We start from the raw sequence: 20,973 nt of genomic DNA, 5'->3' as shown, positions 1-20,973 counted from the left end.
CCTACCCTCATGACCTCACCCAAATCTAATTGCCCTCCCAAATCCTCATCTCCGAATACATCACATTGGAAGTTGGGGCTTCAACATATAAATTTGTGGGGAAGGACATAATTCAGTCCCTGAAAGAAGTGTCATATGTCTCAGGACAGTATTTTCCTCTGTGGTATTAATTCCCAATCACCTTGATTGACCTTGATGTCCTCAAAATTTCCTCAGGTATACATTTGCAAATGATCTCACCCACTACATTCTTTAAAAATAATAATATTTTTTCTGATGATAAAACCACATTTTCATTGCAGAAAATTTAGAACACAGAAAAAAACAAAACTGAAACTAATATCAACATCTATTTTATTTTGATTCTTTAAAATGATACTGCAGTTTTGGGGGATGTATTATTTTCAGAAAGATATCAACTGAATTTGTTGGGTGAAAGGCAACATAAATACTTCATATTTGACTTTTATGATGCTATGCAGATTAAAGAATTTTGTTGTATATAATTAATGCTAAGCCTTCATGTTTATATTCAGATACTCATTTTGCAATGAATGAAACAGACAAATCCCTGCCTTCATGGAGCTGTTTTTAAAATCCATTTACTCCCTCACTCAGAATATATTATAACATGCCTACTGTGTGCCAGGTCTTGTGCTAGATACTAGGGAATACAGTGATGAACAAGATATTCAAGGGCTTGGTTTTCAATAGAACTTGAATTCTAATGGAAAATTGACCATGTGAGGAATACAAATATGAACAAGACATGATACTTGCCTTTAAGAACCTTAGAAGGAAATAAGATATGTACAAATAGCTATAATCCAAGTGAATAATTCAAAAGTGTTTTTAGTGTAGAAGTTGAGGAAATCTTAGAGGAGCTAATACTTGAACTAGATCTTGAAGAATGGAGAGGATCTGGACGGATGGGGTAATATTAGGGAGTAAGGTGAAGATGGGAACAACTAATGTGGGAGGCTGGCATATTAGCAAAGTTTTGAAAACAGTAAAGCCTGGAGCATAGAAAGTGATTAGCACTTGAGACTGATGAAGAGAATTACAGATAAAACTAGAAAAGAAATTTGGCACTGAAATCATACTAAATAGATCATTGGCCAATTTTTTAATTTATTGAAGTACTTTCAGAAGTATGAAAATATTTATGTAGAAAGTTTTAAAACTTTTTTATCATGTCAATATAGTTTTAAAAAATTGCTCTCAGTTAAGATTCTCCTTATTCCTCAAAAGCTTTTGCTTTCTATGGCCTTGTTGCAAATATAATTAATTTACTTAGTTTTAAAATACTATTAATTTTTATAAGAAAGGTTATCAGATAATTATTTAAATTTTTATTGGTAAATTTTCATTATATTGTCTCCCAATAAACCACTATATTTTGTCAATGTCTCAGAACATTATATTTTTATATGAATCATTTATGTACCTCTCTGTAACAGGTGGGATTGCTTCATGGCATTTGGGGAGCATGTAATATATTTATAGTTGATTGACTCAAATCCAGCCTGAGCCCTCTGGCCTGGTGAGAATTCCAAAACTCCATTTGTTGATGTGCCCTCCATCTTCCTTACATGGACCTTAAAGCACTTACCTGTCCAGGAGCGCATCCCTTCTAGAGCATAAGAGTAGTGCCCTGGAGGCAAACAGACTCCTAGCAAAGTTCTTCCTTCCCAGCTCTACCATTTGTCCCACCTCCCATTATCTTTAGGGATCTACCTGCTTTTCCTATGAGTACAAAACATTTCCTTTTCATGAGTACAAAACATTCCCTTAATCCTATAATCATGAAATCCTGTCTACTCTCCTGAAATGAGGAAGAAAATTAAATCCTTGCTGAGATGTCTGTATCACATTGAAGGAGGGAAGGTGTTAAAAACAATAAAAAGGGCAGGGCTGTGGTGGTTCATTGTGGCAAGCCAAGGCGGGCAGATCACTTAAGTCCAGGAGTTCAAGGCCTCCTGGGCAACATGTGAAACTCCTCTCTACTAAAAATACAAAAATTAGCCAGGGGTGGTGGCGCCCGCCTGTAGCCCCAGCTACTCAGGAGGCAGGAGGATCGCTTGAACCAAGGAGGCGGAGGCTGCAGGGAGCCTAGATAGCACTGCACTCCGGCCAGGGTAATAGAGTGAGACCCTGTCTCAACAACAACAACAAAACCAATAAAAAGATAATTTCGTTTTTAAGTTACCCAAGAAGGAACTAATTTGAAGCAGATCTTAGATGATGACTAAGAAAAAGAACACTCCGGTAGAGGAATTAACTTTAGAAAACACAGTGAGTCAAAAAGGAATACAGTGTTCAAAAGTAAACACTGTTTTGAGTGTCAGGAGAAACATTAGATAGGAATGGGCAGTTTATCTTTCTAAGAAATTTGCACTTTCTCCAATAACGGTTGTTTTTGTCTTTTATAGGAAGCGTGGATTATATTCCTGGAAACTTTGGGACTGAAGGGCCAAAGCTTCTGGGTCCACCATCAACGCAGCTCCGCTTTCATTTCTTTCACGTACAACTTTCCACATAAGATTTCAGGCGGGGAAAAAAAAAACAAACAAAAAAGGTTTTATATTGATAACAGTATATTGTTTACTTTGTACACAGTGTCTTTGTTCCAGACACTTGCTATGTCTCATTTATTCTCACACCACCACCACAGCGACCTTTAGAGATGAGAAGACAACCTCAGGGAGATGATGTATTTGCCTAGGTCCCATAGCTAGCAAGTGACAGTGCTGCAGTTTAAGCTCAGGCCGTCTTGGGGAGAGACCGTGCTCTTTTACCATTGCACTTCAAGCTGACTTTAGGGGAAACAATCTGAGTTTTGACAAGTTTACTTCTGGCACATGCAGTCCCGAGCACTGCTTTTTGGCTAAAATGCCCAGTGATGTCAACTCTGTCCCTGGATTTCTACAACCCGATGAGTCAATATTCAGAAGAGACGGCAAAAGGAAAGGGTTCAATAGACAGAAAACACACCAGATAGTCCCAGCAGCCCCAGAACCCTGGTCTCGGCCGGCGCCGGCGGTCAAGACGTCACTTAAACGCGCTGCCGCCCCGCCCCGCCCCTGCGCGGAAGTCTAGCCGGGCTTTCGCGTCACTACCCTGCCCACCTGGGTGGCGCGTGGCTTACGCAACGGTTACTGAGCTCCTGGGCCAGCGAGGGCTGCGCAGGAAGTTGTAGGTACGGCCCATTTTTCTTAACTCCGCCCTTCCAAGCCCTTTGGCGCCAGTCCCGGGTCTCCCGCGATCATTTCCTTGCGGTAGGCCCCAGGAGGGCCTTTCCCCCGGGCTCAGTTAAATGGGATGCTTGGGCTCCTCTCCCAGACGCTGGGAAAACAGCCACAGACATTGTCTCTCCTCTCCGTGATTCTTTTCCTTACTCTCTCATCCCACATCTCTCTTCTTTGTTCTCTCTTCCTCCTGTTTTTCTTATTTTACGAATACTCTGCAATAAGAAAGAAGAGATCTGTCAGTCAAGATTGACTGCAAAATTAATTTTATTAAGCGTGTACTATTTTACAAATGGTGGATCCCTGCAAATAAACCTTCACATACATGCTCCTGTGATTGAAGATTCTGGGATTGGTTGCCCATCCTGAGAAAGCTGGCTTCCCCAACCCACCCACCTCCACGCCCCTTAATCCTGTTTACTCCTCTTGGCTTTAACCCAGTGGACAAGCACTTCCAGCAGTCCCCAACCTTTTTGGCACCAGGGACCAGTTTCATGGAAGACAATTTGGGGCTGCGCGGGCGGCGGGGGAGGCAGGATGGGATGAAAGTCTTCCATCTCAGATCATCAGACATTAGATTCTCATGAGAAGGTGCAATTTAGATCCCTCACATGCACGGTTCACAATCGGGTCTGTGCTCCTATGAGAATCTAATGCCTTTACTGATCTGACGGTAGGTGGAGCTCGGGAGTCTGGGCTTTTAGAGTACCATGATTTATACTGCTGTTTTTCAGTTGGCTCTTGTCAGAAGGTCCTGGCAATTACAAGACAAAAGGAAATAGGCAGCTGCTGTAATAGTAACATATAAAGTATCGTTTTTATAGTACTTCTCATTTTGTACTTATTTTCATACTCATCCTGTTTAAACACTTCTGTTGGTTAACGAAATCCCATGTTACTGGGGTGTTTACTAAACGCTGAGATTGAACAGTACTTGGAACATAGTGTAATATACATTCAATAAATATTTTTTGAGGGAATGAATGGATGAGCTTCTGAAGAAGCCATACCTTAGCCACTTTTGTTTTTCCTGCACCCAGAGCTTAGTCTAGCAGTAGTAAACTCACCGGTGTGAGTTAAGTAGAGAAGTCAAGTGACTTGCTTAGGGAAAGGCATTCATTATTTTTTAAAGAATATCCTACTTTGTCAGGCATTGTTTTAGGCATTGTGAATACAATGATAAGAAAGACTAGCAAGATCGCTGTTCTTATGAAGCTTAAATTCTAGTGAGTGGAAGATAGAAAATAGGTAAACAATATATGAGCAAGGAATTTTGGATAATAGTAGGGACAGTGAAGAAGTAAAACAGTGTGAAGGTCTTCCTTAAGACTGGGGGAGGGGTTAGTTTAGATTGATTGCTTAGTAATATTTTTAAAAACCAACGATGGAAATATTTGGGATCAGCCCACTACAGGTAAAGGCAACTCCAGTTGCAAAAGCCCTAAGGAAGGAAAGAACTTGGCTCCTTCAAGGAATATCATAAAGACCACTGTAGCTAGAATGTGGAGAAAGTGATACAAGATGAGCTTGGAGGGATAGGTAGGAGCCAAATCATGTAAGGCTTTGAATAGGCCATGGAAATCTACCCATGGAATAAGTTTGGAATTTATTTTAAGTGTGAAGAGAAACCAGTAGTGAGTTTGGAGGGAGTGATAGTATCTGATTTACATTTTAAAAACGTTTGTTCTGCCTATTACGTGATGACTGAATCATACTGGGTGGGGAGCAAGATCTATAGCAGAAGGCAATTGCAGAAATCCAAAGAGAAAAGACAAGTTCGGGATAAAATAGCAGAGAAGTAGATGTATGTGAGCTCTATTTTGGGGGCAGAGCCTACAGATTTTGTGATGTTTTGAATATAGAGGTGATGAAAAAGGAGTCACCTCTAGCCCCTACGTTTTTGTCTTGAGATTGTGTGGATGGTTATGCCATTTACCAAATGGAAAAGACTAAGGAAGAAAAAGGAGCAGCCAGGGTGGAGTGGGGGGTGGGGGGTGGAGTTTTATTTTGCTTACCTTGATTTTTATATTCTTATTAGAAATCAAAGGTAAGTTGAGTCTTGAGCTCTGCAGAGTGCAAGGAACCAAAGATACAAAGCTGGGAGTCATCAGCATGTGTAAAACTACCTAGGGCAAGTGTGCTCACAGAGAACATTGCATTGGCTAGTATAAAGCAGAGGAAAAGAAGCAAACAAAGGAGATGGAAGAATAGCCAATGAAGTAAGAAGAAAATCTGAAGAGTACGGAGACATGAAAGCCAAAAGTGGCCGGGCATGGTAGCTAATGCCTGTAATCCCAGCACTTTGGGAGGCTAAGGCGGGAGTTCCAGACCAGCCTGACCAACATGGAGAAACCCCCTCTCTACTAAAAAACAAACAAACAAAAAAGCCAAGACTACAAAACATGGCCAATGGTATTGAATCATGCTTAGAAATCAAGTAAAATAAAGAGATCTGTGCATTGGATTTTGGAAACATAAAGTAGTTTTATGCCTTGACTAGTACAATGAAGAGAAAATGTGGTGTCAAGAAATCGACGTAGTACTGCTGGCTGGGCACGGTGGGTGGCTCACACCTGTATTCCCAGCACTCTGGGAGGCCAAGGCCGGCAGATCACAAGGTCAAGAGACCTGGCCAACATGGTGAAACCCTGTCTCTACTGAAAATACTAAAATTAGCCAGGCGTGGTGGCATGCGCCTGTAGTCCCAGCTACTCGGGAGGCTGAGGGAGAAGAATCGCTTGAACCTGGGAGGCAGAGGTTGCAGTGAGCCAAGATCGTGCCACTACACTCCAGCCTGGCAACAGAGCGAGACTCTGTCTCAAAATAAAAAAAAAAAAAAAGAAAAGAGAAAAGAAACTGACGTAGTATTGTAGACATCTCAAGACATTTTACTATAAAAGAGAGCCAATAAATGGAGGTAATAGAGGAATATGTATGGTCAAAGAAGGGTTCTTAAGGATAGTTAAGCATATTTAGACTAATGGGAATAATCCAATGGAGGGGGGTGGAAATAATGGTATAAGAGAGTGTGTATATTTTAGGAGTGAAGTCTTTGAGAAGATAAGAGGGTATGGAATCCAGGGAATATATAGAAGTGTTGGCCTTAGGTAGGAACATGAACATAAAATTTTTTTCTTTTTGAGACGGAGTTTCACTCTTGTAGCCCAGGCCGCAGTGCAATGGTGCCATCTCAGCTCACTGCAACCTCTGCCTCCCAGGTTCAAGCGATCCTCCTGCCTCAGCTTCCCAAGTAGCTGGGATTACAGGCGCATACCACCACGCCTGGCTAATTTTTTGTATTTTTAGTAGAGACAGGGTTTCACCATGGCCAGGCTGGTCTTGAACTCCTTACCTAAGGCGATCCGCCTGCCTCGGACTCCCACAGTGCTGGGATTACAGGCGTGAGCCACCACGCCCAGCCACATGAACATATAATTTATAGTAATAAGAAGAAAGACAGCAAGTATGGGTAAAGATGCAGATAGATGGGTAGATTCAGTGGTCAGAGGTGAGACCTTTCTGCCTGATACTAATACTTTTTCTCAATGAAGATAAGGTATGACGCAAGAATAGTAAGGAGTGAGGAGGAATATTTGAGTAGGAGGTTTAAGGGGAGAAGATAAGGTACAAAATAGTCATTTGGAGGATGGAAAGCAATCAGAATCATAGCACAGCTGGGCAAAGTTGAGTGGCCATTTGAGATTTGTGGCCCTGTAAGTGAGTGGCTAAGATACAGTGGAAGAAAAAGACAATAGGAGCTAAGGAGATCAAGGAACTGAAAGACTAGAGTGTTGGGTGTGTAGACCACCTGGGTATTAGTGGTTGAATTGGTAGCTAAATTAGTATTTGAGCCCAGATATCCTGACTTTCTAGGTCAGAGGGTTACCATTTTACTGTGAAACAGTTCACAGCACTACTCTTGTGCCACTTACCTACCCTTTTGGTCAACATTAAACAAAATTGTGGCCTGATTTTTTTTTGGGGGGGGGTCCATACATTCAAATTATAAACTGTCATAGGCTGGTACTTTTGTCTTGTCCCTTTCATACATTAATGTATATTTACTCAATTTTTGGCTTGTTTTCTTTGTGATTTTTAACCATTTCCATCAATATGTATTTATTAAAGTACAAAAGTCTATCTCTTGGATGGTAAAGCGAAGATGAAGAATGAACTTTGGAAATCCTGTAGCATTACAGAGCTGGGATAACCAGTCATAAGGAGACTTGATCTGCATTGACTTTAATAACAATAATAATAATAGACATCATTTTGGGTAACCTTTTACACTTTATGCTTTTATTTTCTCTTTATCTCATTTCATTCTTGTAACTGCCTTTTTCAGATGAGGAAATTGAGACGTAGAGAGGTTAAGGGTCTTGACCAAGGACACATACCTAGTAAGTGGCAGAATTATTAATCACAGTGTTCTGACTCTAAGTCCCATATTTTCCACTATATTAGTTTGTCTCTTTGCTTTTTACACTCCATTGTATCCAAAGTGATATCAAAGAAAAACTCGCTGGGTAGAAAGTATTGGCTAGTTCGTGGCCTCTTAAAATGCAAAGAATATTTAGTATGTGTTTAAAATCCAATAATTGATGGTATAAATATTTATGTACTATATACTATGTTAGGCAATTCAGATAACTCAGAAATGATTATGGAACTGTCTCTAGTTTAATTTAGTAGGGAAATAGATGGGAACACAAGTCACTAAGAAACATTTCTTGGACTTCTCTCACATTCTAAATGTGCTTCTACAATACTCTATATTGACCACAGTCTGTACACAGAGGAGAATACAGTATCTGTAATATAATGGTCTCTCAATGAATAGTTGTCAAATTTAAAAATGATGACAGTTAAACAAGGAATTAAAATAGTGGGGTGGATGCTGTGATAAGTGTTGGATGCCATGATAAGGATGCATGTTGAAGGTAGTGTCAGGAAATCTCCTGGAAGAAATGACTTCTAAATTGATGAAGCGTTAGCTGGATGAAAAGCAAGAGTGTTGGTGTTGGAAGGCAGCATATAGAATGCATAAAGTTTTGGAGATGTGAGACATGGCAAGTTTGAAGAACAAAAATTTAGTATGGCTAAAGTTTAGAGTGTCAAGTGATTAATGAGAAGGCAGACAGGGTCAAGGTTAAAGCCTTATTCAAAGGGCCCTATAAGCTGAATGTAAGGAGTTTTAACATTTTTCTTCTATGGGAAGTCATTGAGCAATATTAAGAAGGTAGTTACCATAATCAAGCTTACATTTGAGAATATTGTTCTGCATTGTGAAAATTACATTGAGGAGGAACAAGACTGGACATGGGGAAAAGCTAGAAGACCATTACAGTGTTTAGGTGGGGAAATGCTTATGGCCTGGCCTGGACTAGTGGCAATTTATCTGGAAAGAAATGAATAAAATGTTTAAACATTCAGTAACTTGTATTAACATGATTTAGTAATTCACTTGATGCTAGCGGATAAAGAAAAGCAGCAAGAAAGAATGACTTCTCAGTTTCTATTTTGAGCAACTAGGTCAAAGGTGGCTTCATTCTCTGAGATAGGAAATTATCTAGAGAAGGAACAACTTTGGTGGAGGAAGATCTTGAGTGTGTGCATATACTAACTTAAGATGCTTGTAAGACAAGTAGAAATATTCACTAAGTAATTAGATACACTAAATAGAATCTTGAGAGCTTTTGTAGTTCAAATTCATCAGCATATTGTTTAGAATTATAGCCACAATAGTAGAATAGATGTTGAGGAATGTATATAGAGTGAGAAGAGAATAGGGCATAGAGAAGAATTCTGAGGAAGCCCAATATTTAAAGGATGAATAGGGGAAAGAAACCACTAACAAAGACCAAGAAAGGACACCAGAGAGGTAAGGATGGTAGAGCAAAGAGCAAAGTGATGTGAGAGTTCAAAAGGGAAAAAACACATCCAGTTTTTGTAGTGTGCATTGCAGGAGGCTTTATTTAGAATAATCAATGGATGTTTACAAGAGGTGCAGTGGGACGATGTTCCAACCAAATAAAAGCATGGAGAGCAGTTAACAGTTTGATTGAAATGTAGGGTCACAAGAAAGAACCAGAGAGAAAGCTGGTAAGACAATTTAATTCCATGTATAGCAAACCTTCGATTCTGGATAAGTTTTTGGTAGCATTGTCTATAGTTGAGAAAAACCACTGTGTTTGGTGCTAAGAGAAAGACAAGAATATAAAACATGCCTGGAATGGTTTATGCTATGGTTTGACTGTTTATGTCTCTTCCAAAATGTATGTTGAAACTTAATCTCCAGTGCAACAATATTAAGAGGTGGGGCCTTTAGGAAATGATTAGGTCATGAGGGATCTGCCCTCCTGAATGTATTATAAAAGTCCTTACAAGAGGGCTGGGGACAGCTAGCTAGGACTTTTTTGCCTTTCCATCCCTTCCACCATGTGAAGACATAATGTTCATTCCCTTCAGAGAATACAGTGTTCAAGGCACCCTTTTGGAAGCAGAGACCTCACCAGACACTGAACCTGACTGAACCTTAATCTTGGATTTCCCAGCCTCCAGAATTGTGAGAAAATAGATTTCTATTTATAAATTATTCAGTCTCAAGTATTTTGGCATAGCAGCAGGAATGGACTAAGAAATTGTAACTAAGAAGTGGAGTGTTCCTATAACAAAACCCCTTATTGCGGGGGGGTTGCCAAGATGACCGAACAGGAACAGCTCCAGCCTCCAGCTCCCAGCGTGAGTGACACAGAAGACAGGTGATTTCTGCATTTCCAGCTGAGGTACCGGGTTCATCTCACTGGGGCGTGTCGGTCAGTTGGTGCAGGACAGTGGGTGCAGCCCAAAGAGTGACAGCCAAAGCAGGGCGAGGCATCACCTCACCCGGGAAGCCCAAGGAGGAATGGAATTCCTTTTCCTAGCCAAGGGAAACTGTGACACACAACACCTGGAAAATCGGATCACTCCCACCCTAATACTGTGCTTTACCAAGGGTCTTAGCAAAGGGCACACCAGGAGATTATATCCCGTGCCTGGCTCAGAGGGTCCCATGCCCACAAGCCTCCCTCATTGCTAGCACAGCAGCCTGAGATCTAACTGCAAGGCTAGATCTCAGTGAGGCTGGGGGAGGGGCGCCCGCAATTGCTGAGATTTAAGTAGGTGAACAAACCGGCTGGGAAGCTCGAACTGGTTGGAGCCCACTGAAGCTCAAGGAGGCCTGCCTGCCTCTGTAGACTCCACCTCTGGGGACAAGGCATAGCCAAAAAAAAAAAGCAGAAACCTCTGCAGATGTAAATGTCCCTGTCTGACAGCACTGAAGAGGATAGTGATTCTCCCAGCACTTTGGTTGAGATCTGAGAATGGACAGACTGAATTAATTTTTGTATAACGTGTAAGGAAGGGATCCAGTTTCAGCTTCCTACTTATGGCTAGCCAGTTTTCCCAGCACCATTTATTAAATAGGGAATCCTTTCCCCGTTTCTTGTTTTTGTCAGGTTTGTCAAAGATCAGATGGCTGTAGATGTGTGGTATTATTTCTGAGGCCTCTGTTCTGTTCCATTGGTCTATATCTCTGTTTTGGTACCAGTACCTTGATGTTTTGGTTACTGCAGCCTTGTAGTGTAGTTTGAAGTCAGGTAGCGTGATGCCTGCAGCTTTGTTCTTTTAACTTAGGATTGTCTTGGCAATGCGGGCTCTTTTTTGGTTCCATATGAACTTTAAAGTGGTTTTTTCCAATTCTGTGAAGAAAGTCATTAGTAGCTTAATGGGGATGGCATTGAATCTATAAATTACCTTGGGCAGTATGGCCATTTTCACGATATTGATTCTTCCTATCCATGAGCATGGAATGTTCTTCCACTTGTTTGTGTCCTCTTTTATTTCACTGAGCAGTGGTTTGTAGTTCTGCTTGAAGAGGTCCTTCACATCCCTTGTAAGTTGGATTCCTAGGTATTTTATTCTCTTTGAAACAATTGTGAATGGGAGTTCACTCATGATTTGGCTCTCTGTTTGTCTGTTATTGATGTATAAGAATGCTAGTGACTTTTGCACATTGATTTTGTATCCTGAGACTTTGCTGAAGTTGCTTATCAGCTTAAGGAGATTTTAGGCTGAAACGGTGGGGTTTTCTAAATGTACAATCATGTCATCTGCAAACAGGGACAATATGACTTCCTCTTTTCCTAATTGAATATCCTTTATTTCTTTCTCCTGGCTGATTGCCCTGGCCAGAACTTCCAACACTGTGTTGAATAGGAGTGGTGAGAGAGGGCATCCCTGTCTTATGCCAGTTTTCAAGGGGAATGCTTCCAGTTTTTGCCCATTCAGTATGTTATTGGCTGTAGGTTTGTCATAAATAACTCTCATTATTTTGAGATATGTTCCATCAATACCAAAATTATTGAGAGTTTTTATCATGAAGCACTGTTGAATTTTGTCGAAGGCCTTTTCTGCATCTATTGAGACAATCATGTGGTTTTGGTCTTTGGTTCTGTTTATGTGATGGATTACGTTTATTGATTTGCATATGTTGAACCAGCCTTGTGACCCAGGGATGAAGCCCACTTGATCATGGTGGATAAGCTTTTGATGTGCTGCTGGATTTGGTTTGCCAGTATTTTATTGAGGATTTTCACATCAATGTTCATCAGGGATATTGGTCTAAAATTCTCTTTTTTTTGTTGTGTCTCTGCCAAGCTTTGGTATCAGGATAATGTTGGCCTCATAAAATGAGTTAGAGTTGAGTTCAATTCCTGGATATCCTTGTTAACTTTCTGTCTCATTGATCTGTCTAATGTTGACAAGGGGGTGTTAAAGTCACCCATTATTATTGTATGGGAGTCTAAGTCTCTTGTAAGTCTCTGAGCACTTGCTTTATGAATCTAGGTGCTCCTGTATTGGGTGCATATATATTTAGGATAGTTAGCTCTTCCTGTTGAATTGATCCCTTTACCATTATGTAATGGCCTTGTCTTTTTTATCTTTGTTGGTTTAAAATCTGTTTTATTAGAGACTAAGATTGCAACCCCTGCCTTTTTTTGTTTTCCATTTGTTTGATAGATCTTCCTCCATCCCTTTATTTTGAGCCTATGTGTGTCTCTGCATGTGAGATGGGTCTCCTGGATACAGCAGATTGATGGGTCTTGACTCTTTATCCAATTTGCCAGCCTGTGTCTTTTAATTGGAGCATTTAGCCCATTTACACTTAAGGTTAATATTGTTATGTGTGAACTTGATCCTGTCATTATGATGTTTGCTGGTTATTTTGCTCATTAGTTGATGCAGTTTCTTTCTAGCATGGATGGTCTTTACATTTTGACATGTTTTTGCAGTGGCTGGTACTGATTATTCCTTTCCATGTTTAGTGCTTCCATCAGGAGCTCTTGTAGGGCAGGCCTGGTGGTGACAAAATCTCTTAGCATTTGCTTATCTGTAAGCGATTTTATTTCTCCTTCACTTATGAAACTTAGTTTGGCTGGATATGAAATTCTGGGTTGAAAATTCTTTCCTTTAAGAATGTTGAATATCGGCCTCCACTCTCTTCTGGCTTATAGAGTTTCTGCCGATAGATCTGCCATTAGTCTGATGGGCTTCCCTTTGTGGGTAACCCAAGCTTTCTGTCTGGCTGCCCTTAACATTTTTTCCTTCATTTCAACTTTGGTGAATCTGACAATTATGTGTCTTGGAGTTGCTCTTCTCAAGGAGTATCTTTGTGGCATTCTCTGTATTTCCTGAATTTGAATTTTGGCATGCCTTGCTAGGTTGGGGAAGTTCTCCTGGATAATATCCTGCAGAGTGTTTTCCAACTTGGTTCCATTCTCCCCGTCACTTTCAGGTACACCAATCAGACGTAGATTTGGTCTTTTCACATAGTCCCGTATTTCTTGGAGGCTTTGTTCATTTCTTTTTACTCTTTTTTCTCTAAACTTCTCTTCTTGCTTCATTTCATTCATTTGATCTTCCGTCACTGATACCTTTTCTTCCAGTTGATCGAGTCGGTTACTTAAGCTTGTGTGTTTGTCACGTAGTTCTCATGTCATGGTTTTCATCTCTATCAGTTCGTTTATGTACTTCTCTGCATTGGTTATTCTAGTTAGCCATTTGTCAAATCTTTTTTCAAGGTTTTTAGTTTCTTTGCACTGGGTTTGAACTTCCTCCTTTAGCTTGGAGAAGTTTGATTGTCTGAAGTCTTCTTCTCTCAACTCGTCAAAGTCATTCTCCATCCAGCTTTGTTCCATTGCTGGCAAGGAGCTGCATCCTTTGGAGGGGGAGAGGCATGCTAATTTTTAGAATTTCCAGCTTTTCTGTACTGCTTTTTCCCTATCTTTGTGGTTTTATCTACCTTTGGTCTTTGATGATGGTGACATACAGATAGGGTTTTGGTGTGGATGTCCTTTCTGTTTGTTATTTTTCCTTCTAACAGTCAGGACCCTCGGCTGCAGGTCTGTTGGAGTTTCCTTGAGGTCCACTCCAGACCCTGTTTGCCTTGGTATCAGTAGCGGAGGCTGCAGAAGAGTGAATATTGCTGAACAGCAAATGTTGCTGTCTGGTCATTCCTCTGGAAGCTTTGTCTCAGAGGTGTACCCAGCAGTGTGAGCTCAGTGTGAGGTGTCAGTGTGCCCCTAGTGGGGGATGTCTCCCAGTTAGGCTACTCCGGGATCAGGAACTCACTTGAGCAGACAATCTGTCCCTTCTCAGATCTCAAACTCCGTGCTGGGAAAATCACGACTCTCTTCAAAACTGTCAGACGGGGACATTTACATCTGCAGAGGTTTCTGCTGCCTTTTGTTTGGCTGTGCCTTTTGTTTGACTATGCCCTGTCCCCAGAGGTGGAGTCTACAGAGGCAGGCAGGCCTCCTTGAGCTTAGGTGGGCTCCACCCAGTTTGATCTTCCCAGCCGGTTTGTTTACCTACTTAAGCCTCAGCAATGGCGGGCACCCCTCCCCCAGCCTTGCTGCCACCTTGCAGTTAGATCTCAGACTGCTGTGCTAGCAATGAGGGTGGCTCTGTGGACATGGGACACACAGAGCCAGGCATGGGATATAATCTCCTGGTGTGCTGTTTGCTGAGAGCCTTGGTAAAGCGCAGTTTTAGGGTGGGAGTGACCAGATTTTCCAGGTGTTGTATGTCACAATTTCCCTTGGCTAGGAAAGGGAATTCCCTTCCCCCTTGCACTTCCCAGGTGTGGTGATGCCTCGCCCTGCTTCAGCTCATGCTGCATGCACTGCACCCACTGTCCTGCCCCAACTGTCCGACACGCCCCAGTGAGATGAACCCTGTACCTCAGTTGGAAATGCAGAAATCACCCATCTTCTGTGTCGCTCACACTGGGAACTGGAGGCTGGAGCTGTTCCTATTCCACCATCTTGGCACGGATCAAGTCTGAATGCTTTTTATAAAGAGTATTCTGTTGTGCATGTAGGTCTCAAATTCATTTGTTCGGAAAGATGTATACTGTGGTTGTTTTTAACGTGTTAATCTTTTATCTAACCTCAAGAAGAATTCTTTGTTTGAAAGGTAGCAGTAGTTCCAAAGATTCCAAAGCAATGCATACTCACAAACACAACTGTTGATGCATATGTTTTAGCTAACATTAATTGAATAAGTATGTGTTAAATGCCTATTACATGTCAGCAATGCATAGCAGATAAGAGAATATACTATATATATTTAAACACACTGGAATTCAAAATCCCAGCTTTGCCACTCTCAATACAGGTAAAAGAACTGCAGTCTCATTTAGAATAATTTATACTGAATTCCATATACATTATGATTTTTGAAGGAAATTTCAGTTCTTATCCAATTATTAATGCTATTGTCAAATTTACTTGGCATTCCTTTTATAGAGGAGAGAAGTGAGGAATTATTTAAAAGTATTTAGCTGGGATACAAAGTAAACCATCCACATTTAGAGGAGTACAAATTGGCCATAAGGTTTTGCTGAATGATATAGTCACTAGAGGTCACTATTGCATAACATTTCTCCAAAAGCATAAACCCATAGTACTGTGTATGGACACACCAAGGAAAGACAAGTTATTTATATTAAGTGATACATATGCACATACACGGTATTTAAGAAATGAAGTTCCCAAGCAGTATGTATTGCTATTCTTTTAGCCTATTTCTTAGTATGTCCCTCAGATAGTAGAATCATAGACTTAAAACTGTTAAGGCCGGACCAGGTGTGGTGGCTCACGCCCGTAATCCCAGTACTTTGGAAGGCCAAGGTGGACGGATCACAAGGTCAGGACATCAAAACCATCCTGGCTAACACAGTGAAACCCGTCTCTACCAAAAATACAAAAAATTAACAGCACGCGTCTGTAGTCCCATCTGCTTGGGAGGCTGGGACAGGAGAATCACGTGAACCCAGGAGGCGGAGGTTGCCGTGAGCTGAGATCGCGCCACCACACTCTAGCCTGGGCTACAGAGCGAGGCTCCGTCTCCAAAAACAAAACAAAACAAAAACAAACAAACAAAAAAACTGTTAAAGCCCTTAGATCATCTAAGATCCTCACTCCCTACCTTACTTTATAGGTTTGGAATTGAGCAAAGAGATGAAATGACAAGAAATTTACTCAATATGATGTATCAGGGCCAGGTGTGGTGTCTCACGCCTGTATTCCCAGCATTTTGGAAGGCTGAGGCGGGCAGACCGTTGGAGATCAGTCTGGCTAACATAGTGAAACCCTGTCTCTTCCAAAAAATAAAAAATTTAGAGGGACATGGTGACGCGCGTCAGTAGTCCTAGCTACTCGGGAGGCTGAGGCAGAATCGCTTGAACCCGGGAGGCAGAGGTTGCCATGAGCCGAGATCGCACCACTGCACTCCATCCTGGGCGGTGAGACTCTCAAAAAAAAAAGTAGCAAATGAAAAACAGAGAACTTAGATTGCCCAGTTCTTTTTACAATACCACACTGTGTCCATTATTAATATATAATCAAACAGACGTTCTAATAAACCAAGGTGAAAATGGAACTTCTAAATCCATCAAACTTTTTCACTATTTTAAAAGCAAAGCCTAGCAACATAACAGCAATACAGACTTCTAATAAAAGTTTTAAATACAAACACTTAATTCCCATAATAGCAAGATACGTATATGTGTGTTTATGTATGTACTTACATCTACCTCATTCCAGAAAGGATTTTAAGATGCTTATTGAAATAAGTAGAGCATAAAAATTTTTTAAACTGAGCTGATCATTTATATGTAAGACACTGGAATATAAACCAGTAAGAAGTCTTATTTTTGTTAGTACCAAAAGCATGCCATAATTTCTAATAAACGTATGCAGTAAACTCATATTTGGCTGTCTGTCCTCAAATTTGATTCTGCTTTCCCTAGCTGTGAATATGAAGAAAAACAGATAGTACTATGCCCATTAAAAGATGATGAGATTTGGGAGGCCAAGGTAGGAGGATCACTTGAGCCCAGGAGTTTGAGACCAGCCTGGGCAACATAGGGAGACCCCGTCCCTACCAAAAAATTAACCAGCCTTGACATGCCTATGGTCCCAGCTACTTGGGAGACTGAGGCAGGAGGATCACTTGAGCTGGGGAGGTGGAGGTTGCAGTGAGCCATGATCACACCACCGCACTCCAGCCTGGGTGACAGAGTGTGAATTTCTCTCTCCAGGAAAAAAAAAAAAAAAAAGTGACAAGGTGACAAGAGATTGTAAATTACCCAAGATCATACAGCCGGTATATTTCTGATTTCAAGGCAGTTATGCATTTATAGTGATGCCAAGTTACTGTAGCATGGAATGTTTTTCCCTTTGTGTCATAACTGATTTCTTTCAGCAGTGTTTCATAATTCTCATTGTAGAGATCCTTCACCTCCCTGGTTAGCTGTATTCCTAGGTATTTTATTCTTTTTGTGGGTGTTGTATATGGAATCTTGTTCTTGATTTGACTCACAGCTTGTACTTGTTGGTGTATAGAAATGCTACTGATTTTTGTACATTGATTTTGTATCCGAAATTTTTCTGTAGTTATTTGCTATATCTAGGAGATTCTGGGCAGAGACTATGGGGTTTTCTAGGTTTAGAATCATATCATCTACAGACAGAGATTGTTTGACTCCCTCTCTTCCTACTTGGATACCTTTTCTTTCTTTCTTTCTTTTTTTTTTTTTTTTTTTTTTGAGGCGGAGTCTCGCTCTGTCACCGGGGCTGGAGTGCAGTGGCCAGATCTCAGCTCACTGCAAGCTCCGCCTCCCGGATTTATGCCATTCTCCTGCCTCAGCCCCCGGAGTAGCTGGGACTACAGGCGCCCGCCACCTCGCCCGGCTAGTTTTTGTATTTTTAGTAGAGACGAGGTTTCACCGTGTTAGCCAGGATGGTCTCGATCTCCTGACCTCGTGATCCGCCCGTCTCGGCCTCCCAAAGTGCTGGGATTACAGGCTTGAGCCACTGCGCCCGGCCACCTTTTCTTTCTTTCTCTTGCCTGATTGCTCTGGCTAGAACTTCCAATATTACATTGAATAGGAGTGTTGAAAGAGGGCATCCTCAGCTTGCTCTGGTTTTCAAGGGTAATATTTCCAGCTTTTGCCTGTTCAGTGTGATGTTGGCTATGGGTTTGTCATAAATGACATTATTTTAAGATATATTCCTTCAATGCCTATTTGTTGAAGGCTTTTATTTATTTTTATTTTTATTTTTTTGAGACAGAGTTGGGCTCAGTCGCCCGGGCTGGAGTGCAGTGGCACGATCTCAGCTCACTGCAAGCCCTGCCTCCCAGGTTCACGCCATTCTCCTGCCTCAGCCTCCAGAGTAGCTGGGACTATAGGTGCCTGCCACCACACCCGGCTAATTTTTTTTGTAGTTTTAGTAGAGACGGGGTTTCACCATGTTGGCCAGGATGGTCTCAATCTCCTGACCTCGTGATCCGCCCGTCTTGGCCTCTCAAAGTGCTGGAATTACAGGCGTGAGCCACCGCACCCGGCCTGTTGAAGGCTTTTAACATGAAGTTATGCTGAATTTTATCAAAAGCCATTTCTGCATCTATTGAGATTATTATATGGTTTTGGGGTTTAGTTCTAATTATGTGATAAATCACAATTATTGGGTACATATGTTGAACCAACTTTGCATCCCATGGATGAAGTCTACTTGATCATGATGGATTAGCTTTTTCATATGCTGCTGGATTCCATTTGCTAGTATTTTGCTGAGGATTTTTGCGTCAGTGTTCATCAAGGATATTGGCCTTTTTCTTTTTTATTGTGTCTCTGCCAGGTTTGGGTATCAGGGTGATGCTATCCTCATAGAATGAGTTGGGGAGTTCTTCCTCTTCAATTTTTTGGAATATTTTCAGTAGTAATGGTACCAGCTTCTCTGTATATATCTGGCAGAATCTGGCTGTGAATCAATCTGGTCCTGGGCTTTTTCTAGTTGGTAAGCTTTTATTACTGATTCAATTTCAGAATTCATTATTTGTCTGTTCAGGGTTTTAATTTATTCCTAGTTCAATCTTAGGAGGTTGTACGTTTCTAGAAATTTACCCATTTCTTGTAGGTGTTCTAATTTGTTTGCATAGAGGTATTCGCAATAGTCTCTGAGGATTTTTTTTGTATTTCTGTGGGGTAATGTCCTTTTGTCATTTCCAGTTGTGTTTATTTGGATCTTCTCTCTTTTTTTCTTTGTTAGTCTAGCCGTGGTCTTATTTATTCTTTCAAATAATCTTATTTGTTCTTATTTATAATCTTATTTATTCTTTAAATAATCTTTTTGTCTTTCAAAAAAACCAACTCCTGGATTCCTTGATCTTTTTATATTGCTTGTCATGTCCCAATTTCCTTCAGTTCAGGTGTAATTTTGGTTACTTCTTTTCTTCTGCTAACCTTGGGATTGGTTTGCTCTTGTTTTTCTATTTCCTCTAGGTGTGAGGATAGGTTGTTAATTTGAGATCTTTCTAACTTTTCTGTGTGGGCATTTAGTGCTATAAACTTTTCTCTTAGCATGCTTTAGCCCCGCCTCAGAGATTCTGTTATATTGTATCTTTTGTTCTCAATAGTTTCAAAGCATTTCTTAATTTCTGACTTAATTTTATTGTTTACCCAAAAGTCATTCAGGAACAGGTTTTTTTTGTTTGTTTGTTTGTTTTTCTTACAGAAACTTTTATTTATTTTTTATTTATTTATTTATTTTTTATTATTATTATACTTTAAGTTCTAGGGTACATGTGCATAATGTGCAGGTTTGTTACATATGTATACTTGTGCCATGTTGGTGTGCTGCACCCATCAACTCGTCATTTACATCAGGTATAACTCCCAATGCAATCCCTCCCCCCTTCCCCCTCCCCATGATAGGCCCCAGTGTGTGATGTTTCCCTTCCCGAGTCCAAGTGATCTCATTGTTCAGTTCCCACCTATGAGTGAGAACATGCGGTGTTTGGTTTTCTGTTCTTGTGATAGTTTGCTAAGAATGATGGTTTCCAGCTGCATCCATGTCCCTACAAAGGACACAAACTCATCCTTTTTTATGGCTACATAGTATTCCATGGTGTATATGTGCCACATTTTCTTAATCCAGTCTGTCACTGATGGACATTTGGGTTGATTCCAAGTCTTTGCTATTATGAATAGTGCCGCAATAAACATACGTGTGCATGTGTCTTTATAGCAGCATGATTTATAATCCTTTGGGTATATACCCAGCAGTGGGATGGCTGGGTCATATGGTACATCTAGCTCTAGATCCTTGAGGAATCGCCATACTGTTTTCCATAATGGTTGAACTAGTTTACAATCCCACCTACAGGGTAAAAGTAGGAACAGGTTTTTTAATTTCCATGTAACTCTATGGTTTTGAGAGTTCTTTTTAGTATTGATTTCTACTGTTACTGCACTGTGGTTCAAGAGTGTGGTTCAGTTTTTTTTTTTTTTTTTAATTTTCTGAGAATTGTCTTATGGCTGATCATGTGGCCAATTTGCAGTATGTGCCATGTGCAGATGAGAGTAATGTATATTCTATTGTTTTGGGGTAAAGTTCTGTAAAAGTCTGTTAGGTTCATTGATCAAGTGTTGAGTGCAGGTCCCAAATATCTTTGTCAGTTTTCTGCCTCAGTGGTCTGTCTAGTACTATCAACAGGATGTTTAAACTTACCACTATTTGTATGTGGTTATCTAAGTTTCTTCATAGGTCTTTAAAAACTTATTTTATGAATCTCTTTGCTTCTGTGGTGGGTGCATATATATGTTTAGGATAGTTAGGTCTTCTTGTTGAACTGAACCCTTTACCATTATGTAATGTCCTTCTTTGTCATCTTTTTTGATTATTGTTTGTTTAAAGTCTGTTTTGTCTTAAATTAGAATAGTAGCCCCTGCTTTTTTCTGTTTTTTATTTGCTTGGTAAATTTTTCTCCATTCCTTTACTTTGAGCTTATAGTTGTCATTGCATGTGAGATGAGTCTTTTGAAGACAGTATATTGTTGGGTCTTGCTTCTTTATCCAACTTGCCATTCTATGCCTTTTAATTTGGGCATTTGGCACATTTACATTCAAAGTTGATACTTTGATATGTGCAAATTTAATTCTGTCATCATGTTGCTAGCTGGTTATTATGCAGACTTGATTGTGTAGTTTCTGCTTTATAGTGTCAATGGTCTGTGTATTTAAGTGTGTTTTTGTGGTGGCTGGTAATGGTCTTTAATTTCCATGTTTAGCACTCCCTTCAGGACCTCTTGTAAGGCATGTCTGGTGGTAACAAATTCC

At 40.6% G+C, this 20,973-nt stretch overlaps 2 protein-coding genes across 3 annotated transcripts in view; both read left to right on the top strand.

Moving 5' to 3' along the window:
• The window catches only part of SLC9B2 (solute carrier family 9 member B2), a 65,209-nt gene extending 61,633 nt beyond the window's left edge, over positions 1-3,576 (top strand). The window contains exon 12 of one of the 2 annotated variants that reach the window (XR_002733286.2): positions 2,433-2,556. The gene's annotated coding sequence lies outside the window, so the exon portion shown is untranslated. Of the gene's footprint in view, positions 1-2,432 lie in introns of both variants that reach the window. The other variant, XM_023220115.2, reaches the window with a different exon arrangement.
• Positions 3,084-20,973, top strand: part of SLC9B1 (solute carrier family 9 member B1) — a 126,917-nt gene continuing 109,027 nt past the window's right edge. Inside the window, exon 1 of the mRNA XM_023220118.3 lies at positions 3,084-3,199. The gene's annotated coding sequence lies outside the window, so the exon portion shown is untranslated. The remainder of the gene's footprint in view (positions 3,200-20,973) is intronic.

This window comes from Piliocolobus tephrosceles, chromosome 3, assembly GCF_002776525.5.
Source record: "Piliocolobus tephrosceles isolate RC106 chromosome 3, ASM277652v3, whole genome shotgun sequence".
In the NCBI taxonomy this organism is placed as follows: domain Eukaryota; kingdom Metazoa; phylum Chordata; class Mammalia; order Primates; family Cercopithecidae; genus Piliocolobus; species Piliocolobus tephrosceles.
Note: the sequence above shows the minus strand (reverse complement) of the source record. Positions and strands in the feature narration are given on the sequence as shown.